We start from the raw sequence: 8,585 nt of genomic DNA on the forward strand, positions 1-8,585 counted from the left end.
AGATTATCAATGAAATACGAGGTTGTTGGACGGCAACTTTGTAAAGAGGAACAGAGTTAAGGTTCAAAGTCAAAAGCTCTGAAACCGCACGAGACAGGAGGGAGAGAATGGCAATTGCCGTTCGGGTCGGGAGGTGTAGATAGAACAACGGGTTTCAATCCACGAGGGGAAAACCAACATGGCCGTAAGCAAAGGTAATTAACTACCTCAACATGATAATTTGAACAGGGGGAGATGGGACATTAATTGATAAAATTTGCGGAAGAAGATCATTCTAGTGTGAGTCACGGGCACATAACGGTAATAATTGGGAAATGCGGCGCTGCATCGTTTCAGTCCGTTCTACTAAATATGACGAAAGGACATTCTTCAATGTAGCCAAGCAGTTAGACTGGTAATTAAGATAAGTTGGATCAATGCTTCATTAAACACGCGCTCAGACCGTGAGGGGGAACCTGAACTGTATCTTCATGTCGGTTTAAATCTCCATCCTATTGCGTCTCTGGCCTGTTTGCAGACGCTGAGCACAAAATTGAGGAACAACATAGAAACATAGAAAATAGGTGCAGGAGTAGGCCATTCGGCCCTTCGAGCTTGCACCGCCATTCAATATGATCATGGCTGATCATCCAACTCCAACAACACGTCATCTTCCCCTGCGAATGCTACCGTCTTCTGCATTAAATACCGAACTTTGTAACCGGATAACTCGCCTTACCGGGATAGCCCTGTTGTGCAACATCTGATCACCATATAACATTGGTTTTGATGTGCATGCTCAATTAGCACAATCTCACACCTCCGGGAAGTCTGGCAATTTGACATGAGATGGGGCGAGACAAGTTTGCCAATATGGTCAGCACGGACAATGTGTTCTATATATGTATAGCTCTTTGGATCTATGCTCTACCTTTTGTATCTGTTAGGTGGCGCTGTGGTCAAGTTGCTGCCTGACAGCGCCAGAGACCCGGGTTGGACCCTGACTACAGGTGCAGTCTGTACAGAGTTTGTACTTCTCCCTTTGACAAGCATGGTGGTTTCCGGGTGTTCCGATTTCCTCCAACATAATAAAGACGTACAGGTTTGTCGGTTAATCTGCTTGGTATACATTTAAATTACCCCTAGTGTGTAGGATGGGGTTCTTGTGCGGAGATCGTTAGGCGGTTAGGCGGTACGGACTCAGTAGGCCGAAGAGAATCTAACCGCGCCTTATGTGTATCTCTAAAACATTCACTGTTCTATCTGCTCTCACTGTCGGTTAATATTATTCCAGCCACACTTGGCGTTGCTTATTCGCGCCATCAGAGTTGGCCATTTTGTTCCATCCACCTCAAAGCACCTACCCACCACGGACATGAACTTAATTCTTAGTGTTTCACTTTTCCACAGGTGTCGTCTGTCGCTTAAAGTTTTTCCAATCGCTTATCTTTTATTATTGCAGGTATCCTCGGTACATTTGCAAAAAACCTACTAACAGCTAAAGGATTGTTCACCCCCTTGCCTCCCAGCTGTGCATTACGAAGTATGACTCACACTTGCCGTTTGCTTCCACAAGTGATATGCAGGTGAGCTGATAACGTAGGCAGCGTTTTCAGATAGTGGCGTCTGGAAGGATGCCCAGGAACGTCCCTGCCATGCAAAACATTTGATGCTGATTCGTTTGAATGTTTCTGACATTTTCTCTCTGTTTTCCGTTTTACTTACAGTTAATTTAACGGCGATTGGGATTCTATCGCGCGGAAAGTGTGGACTCTCCAAATGTATCACTCGCTACCTGGTGGGAATGGCAGCGGCTGATTTCACGGTGGTTGTCATTGCTATCGTAGTGAAGCAGCTTAATAACCTTTACCAGTACGCTGATTTCCTGCACATTACACCGGTATGCGCCCTTACGCTTTTGTTTAAAGTCGCAAGTATGGACTGCTCCGTTTGGTTAACAGTTGCTTTCACTTTCGATCGTTACCTCGCGATTTGCTGTCAAAATCTACGGAAGAAATATTGTACTGAGAAAACAGCGACAAACGTTTCACTAATAGTCGTGGCATTGAGCTGCGTGAGATGTATTCCATTTTATTTTCAAGTCGAGCCTTACCTAATAATTAATAACGTCCCTTGGCGTTGCGTTCCTACGCGTGAATACTTCACTTCACACTGGTGGAAAATTCACGAGTTGTTCGACAGCATCGTAACACCATTATTACCAATCTGCTTTATTCTTCTGTTCAATGCTTTAACAGTTAGACACGTGATAGCGGCAAATAAAATACGCAAGAGACTCCAGAGAAACAGTGGGAATGAAAGAGATTCAGAGGTGGAAAACCGGAAAAAATCAATGATACTGTTGTTCGCTGTTTCGGGGAATTTCATATTACTGTGGATGCCCTATGTAATACATTCTATGAATTGGCAAACGGAGAATTTTGGCTACACAGATAAACATTACAGTTCTCCGACATATATTTTACAACAATGTGCAGATGTGTTGCAATTTTTAAGTATCTGCACCAATACGTGTATTTATGTACTGACACAAAGAAAATTCAGGGAGGATCTGAAAAATGGAATAAAGTGTCTGTTCACATTGAACGGGCAGCTTTGTAAATAACAAAGTGGCTAAATGCAATTGGTTGTTGTTTTCAGAAATATATTTGACGGGGTTTAGTATTTTCATGATTATACCTTAACCAAGGCATGCCGATAGCTGACAGGATTGAGTCTGTTGTAGGGGCTTAAACAATCGGAGTACAGGTAAATAAATACCGGAGGCATGGTTGTTGCATTAATAAACCTGAGATGATGGCAGTACTGGTCCAGGCTTTGGCATGAGGAAGGCGTTTGTAACGAGAAATGTAATTACCTTAAATACGCTGTGATTAAATATGCAACATCGAAATACTAAGCGCTGGACGTATTTCGGGGGTCCTGTTCTACGGGATCCGAACCGAGTTCTTGTTGAGATTATTATGACAATAGTCAAAATGTCGGTTCTTCTATGAGGTTCAAGGCACCGGAAGATTGATGTCAACCTACTCGTTCGTGCATTAACTCTGTTTCAGACAGACCGTATATTTAGATTTCCCATGAAACCGTTTACAGCTCAGTCCCTTCTCTGGGTAAGGCGTTTTGCTCTTCGGATTATTCGATTATTTTCCTTATTGAGGAAAACAACGGTAGAAATGACAACACCCCCTCAGCAAGTGGGGCATCGATTTATTTACATGTTCACACGTTCACAAGTTCATGACTTCTAAGAGCAGAATTAGGCTATTCGGCCCATCAAGTCTACTGCGTCATTCAATCATGGTTGATCTATCTTTCCGTCTCAGCGCCATTCTCCCGCCTTCTCCCCATAACCCCTGACACCCTTACTAATCATAGACGTCTGCTAATCTAGTATTCTGCATTCTCAGTGCTGCCTCATTTACTTTGGAAAGACCAAACGCAGGTTGGGTGATTGCTTTGCCTGGTGCCTGTTGAATGCCTGTGATCATTCCACATGCGTGAGTCTGAATGTCCTCATGCTAGCCTTTCTTGTTGAAATCATATTCCAGCGCGGCGCCCAATCTGTGTACCCCTTAAAGTGTTGTGTTGAAGTCTATTGCACTATCACACAAAAGAGGTTGATGACTCGAAGACGTTGTCGGGCTAGGCAGCGCCCCTGCCAAAGAGCACGAAAACACACCCTTCGCCCCAACTCGTCCACGCCGAACCGCATATGGCGCATCCAAGCTAGTTCAATTTGCCCGCGAGTTAAAGAAAATCAAATACAATGTATACGTTTAAGAGGAATATACGCATATATCTTGTCTGGTCTTGTACGCGTGTATGTGTGTGTATATTATGTGTGTGTGTATATGTGGCTGTCTTTACATCTTCACAAAAACACTACGCGGTACCGATTACATTTTTACATATTCCGATTGACATTCCCCCCCTCGAGGCCGAGATCACCTGCACTGAACATTTTATGCTTTATTTCTCGACTTGTTTGTGATTAAAAGTAAGCAAGAAGTTTAAAAACGTCAAAAGACTTTGAATTAAAAACGACCAGCTTTCACAGATGACGTCACAATGGCTCTTAGCAGTGATCATCTTCACTGAAGATTTCATCCTATATTTCACGTTATTCGCAATTAAAGCTTTAAAATGGGAACTTTCACTAGGTTTTTACATATTCTGATTCACGTTTCCCCCCTCTTGGCAGTGAGCACCTTCACGGAACATTTTATGCTTTATTTCTCGACTGATTACTGATTAAAGTTAACAAAAATCAAAATACTTTGAATGTAATCCGACCAACCTCAACTGGTGACATCACAATGGCTCGACTAGCGGGGGAGAAAATTGCTATTGTACACGCAGCGCAAGTGCAATTGGATTTTTTTAAAGAGCGTTGTTGAGGGAGACCTGCTGGAATTAGACGTTCGGGAACTGCTTGAGTATAGGACCATACCTCCCACGGGAGCTACGGGTTGGGAACGTGTGCGTTGGGGGAGCAGACACGATGGGTCCGCACTTGGTATAGTATTCAAAGAACCATCTAGTTTGTCTGTCTGTCTGTCTCTGTCTGTGAGATCAAGAAACTACGCTTAAACGGTACACAATTGCGTGAATTTTAGCAACATCTTACTCAGCCTTTTCCCGTGGTCATTAGTATCAAGTTTCTTTACATTTGATGGTATATTTCAAAGGCTATTGATATTTGAAGTTTAAAAAAAAAATTGAAAATAGTAACTGCAGGTGAGTGAGAGACTTTTCCAGCAGTTTCCAGTGATGATGTCACAATGGCATCTCACAGACGTCCAATCACTATGGGATCTCATTTACACAAGCTACCGTGAAGATTCCGAATACCGAAAATGACATCACACCGTGATCTCTGCTGCCAATACAGAAGCTATGAGAGTTGATGGAGTGTGTGATGGGAGGAGAAGAAATGTGATTTAAACATTGTCTTTAGTGAGGTAGTGGGGGCGTCGTCCAGTTGGCTGCCCAGCCTGCAGCTGTTTGTCTTTTCACTTTCTTTTATTTATAGTGTGTTAAAACGTGTTTTGTTTGGAGGTCCATTCTTTTTTATGTGGGGGGGGGGGGGGGGGGGGGGGGGGGGGGGGGGGGGGGGGGGGGGGGGGGGGGCTCCTCTTCCTTGCTTCGGAAGCCGCGGTCTCCAGCAGTTCCAGGTGTCCCAAGCCGCTGAGAAGGTTCTCCCGACGCAGGAGCACCATCACTCGGCGAGAGGGCCTGTAACATCGGGCAGCCGTAGCGGCGACAGCGGAGGCCTCAATAGGCCTGACTATGGATGAACAAGGCGATGGGGACTGGACTTTGTGCCTTTCTTCACAGTGGGAGCCATTGTGGGGGGATGTTTTTATGTTTATTGTTAAATTCTTTAATGTTATGTCTTATCTTTATTTGTGTGCTGTAATGGCAAGTCAAGTTTCATTACACTAATTGGTGGATGTGATAATAAATGTCCTTTGTATCCTTGAAAGGGGAGCGATTGAGGGTGGGGAAAAGGATAGGGAGTGAGCGGTGACAGAGAGTCAATAGGATCACAGCTTCAAGGCAGGCAAGTGCCGTGAGTAATTACTCAAGGTAGGCAGTCTGTCGACTTAAAATAAAAAGGTAAACCGCGCGTGCGCAGATTGTTTTCTACGTAAAAATAAAAAATAAAAATAAAGACAGTAACAATTCAATTCGCCCAAGGCTTCCAAGTCTCCTTCATTCTGAATTAATGAATGGTGGGTGGTGAAGGGTGATGGCAGGTGGAGAGATGGTGGGGAAAACGGGAGCACAGGGAAAAGTTGAATCAGTTGTCATCTTATTGAATGACAACACTTGTTCAAGGGACCAATTGGGAGGAGAGTTCCTTTCACAGCGTGTGGAGAGCCTGTGCCAGGGATAAAGTTGCGGGTAGGGCAGGTGTGATGAGAAGGAGGGTGTCGGGGATAATGCCAGTAACTCACTCACCGTTGCTGCGGCGCTCCGGACGCAGAGCCGCCGCATTGTAGCCGGGGATAGAAGCAGCTCGGGTAGCTGCAAGCGGCCGCAGGGACCCGACAACAGCCGCCACTTCAGCGCCTTCTGCTGGTCCGCTCACCTCTGGCAGTGCTCTCCGTCTGAACATCTCTCACCCGACTTCGCTCATGTCAGCCGCTTCCTGCAAATCCTTAAATTCCCATAACCGAGTAACCTCAATCGCGCTGTCAGAATTTAAGGATTTGCGGGAAGCGGCTGACATGAGTGAGGCCGGTGAGCGGCAGGAGAGAGCTGCCAGAGGTGAGCGGGGGCCGGTAGAATGCGCTGAGGTGGCGGGCGGTTCCGCTGTCCGGCGCGGTTCCGCTCACAGCCACCCCGTGCCTCAATGCGGTGGCTCCGTGCAAGGAGCGTCGCAAGTGGCATGATCCCGATCCCCTCCTTCACAACGCTCCTGGCCTCCCTACAACTTGACCCCGGGACAGACGCCCCAAACGCTATGAAAGGAACTCCCCCCCCCCCCCCCACCCTGCACCCGGGAAATACGGTATTTAGAAGCATATAGCACCAAGAGATGTACTTATTGGTACACCAACCCCATTCTTCTCTCTTTGTTTCCTAAGATACACTTCAGAAAACGGCAATCCATATATAAAAAAACCGCCAAGAAACTAGCGCTGCGCATGCGCAGCAGCTCCTGGTTCAGGGTTGCAATATTCCACCCACTCGTATGAACATAGTGATGGAAATGGTGCCAAAGTATATGCACACATGCCTGAGGCAGCTCCTGGTTCAGGGTTGCATAAGTCATCCCACTCGGATGAATGGAGTCATGGAGATGGTGCCAAAGTATATGCACACATGCCTGAGGCAGTTCCTGGTTCAGGGTTGCATAAGTCCTCTCGCTCGGATGTATGAAATGATGGAGATGGAGCCATATATTTTATGCTTCGTGTTGCGGAAACAGGCACAGACAGTCCAAGGCATACGGATATAGCAACGACTGGTTCAGGGTGCAATTTTTCTCCCACTATTAAGAGTGTCAGAGATCTGTACAAACTGACTTCAAACATGACCCCGAACATGACTATGTACCCTGATCCCATGCTGTAATGCATGATGTACGACAATCGCATGAGGAAAAGCTGCGAGCTCTTGCCTCTAAAATTGCTGCTCCCTCGGGGACGGACAAGCCACTACAAGAGAAGTTGGCCAGCGGCATCAGCTATCTAACAGAAATGACAAGCATGATGGACAGAGTCTGCAAATGGATCTTCACTGAAGCTCCAAGAAAGATAATCGACCTGGGGTTCGAGACGCTGATAAGTAAGGTCTCGTTATTAACCTCCGTGAACTCCGAAATGAAGCAGTCTGTCGGCCCAGCATAGAAACATAGAAACATAGAAAATAGGTGCAGGAGTAGAGGCCATTCGGCCCTTCGAGCCTGCACCGCCATTCAATATGATCATGGCTGATCATCCAACTCAGTATCCTGTACCTGCCTTCTCTACAAACCCCCTGATACATTTTGCCACAATGGCCACATCTAACTCCCTCTTAAATATAGCCAATGAATTGGCCTCAACTACTTTCTGTGGCAGAGGATTCCAGAGATTCGCCACTCTCTGTGTGAAAAAAGTTTTTCTCATCACGGTCCTAAAAGAATTCCCCCTTATCCTTAAACTGTGACCCCTTGTTCTGGACTTCCCCAACATCGGAAGCAATCTTCCTGCATCTAGTCTGTCCAACCCCTTAAGAATTTTGTAAGTTTCTATAAGATCCCCCCTCAATCTTCTAAATTCTAGCGAGTACAAGTCGAGTCTATCCAGTCTTTCTCCATATGAAAGTCCTGACATCCCAGGAATCAGTCTGGTGAACCTTCTCTGTACCCCCTCTATGGCAAGAATGTCTTTCCTCAGATTAGGAGACCAGAACTATACGCAATACTCCAGGTGTGGTCTCACCAAGACCCTGTACAACTGCGGTAGAACCCCCCTGCTCCTATACTCAAATCATTTTGCTATGAATGCTAACATACCATTCGCTTTCTTCACTGCCTGCTGCACATGCATGCCTACTTTCAATGACTGGTGTACCATGGGATCCTGGTGTCGTTGCATCTTACCTTTCCCTAATCGGACACCATTCAGATAATAGTCTACTTTCCTGTTTTTTCCACCAAGGTGGATAACTTCACATTTATCCACATTATACTGCAACCGCCATGCATTTTCCCACTCACCCAGCCTATCCAAGTCACTTGCAGCCTCCTAGCATCCTCCTCACAGCTAACACTGCCCCCCAGCTTCGTGTAATCCGCAAACTTGGAGATGTTGCATTCAATTCCCTCGCCAAATCATTAATATATATTGTAAATAGCTGGGGTCTTGCGGTAACCCACTAGTCACTGCCTGCCATTCTGAAAAGGACCCGTTTACTCCTACTCTTTGCTTCCTGTCTGCCAGCCAGCTCTATCCACATCAATACTGAACCCCCAATACCGTGTGGGTTTACTGCCAGCATGGGCTGTCTAGTCGTTTTTATTGTCTCTGGGATAAGATCAGGTTGATGTAGAAACATTGGCAAGGTGCCTTACACAGTAACCTCTGCAA

Source organism: Leucoraja erinacea, chromosome 28 (assembly GCF_028641065.1).
Source record: "Leucoraja erinacea ecotype New England chromosome 28, Leri_hhj_1, whole genome shotgun sequence".
In the NCBI taxonomy this organism is placed as follows: Eukaryota; Metazoa; Chordata; class Chondrichthyes; order Rajiformes; family Rajidae; genus Leucoraja; species Leucoraja erinaceus.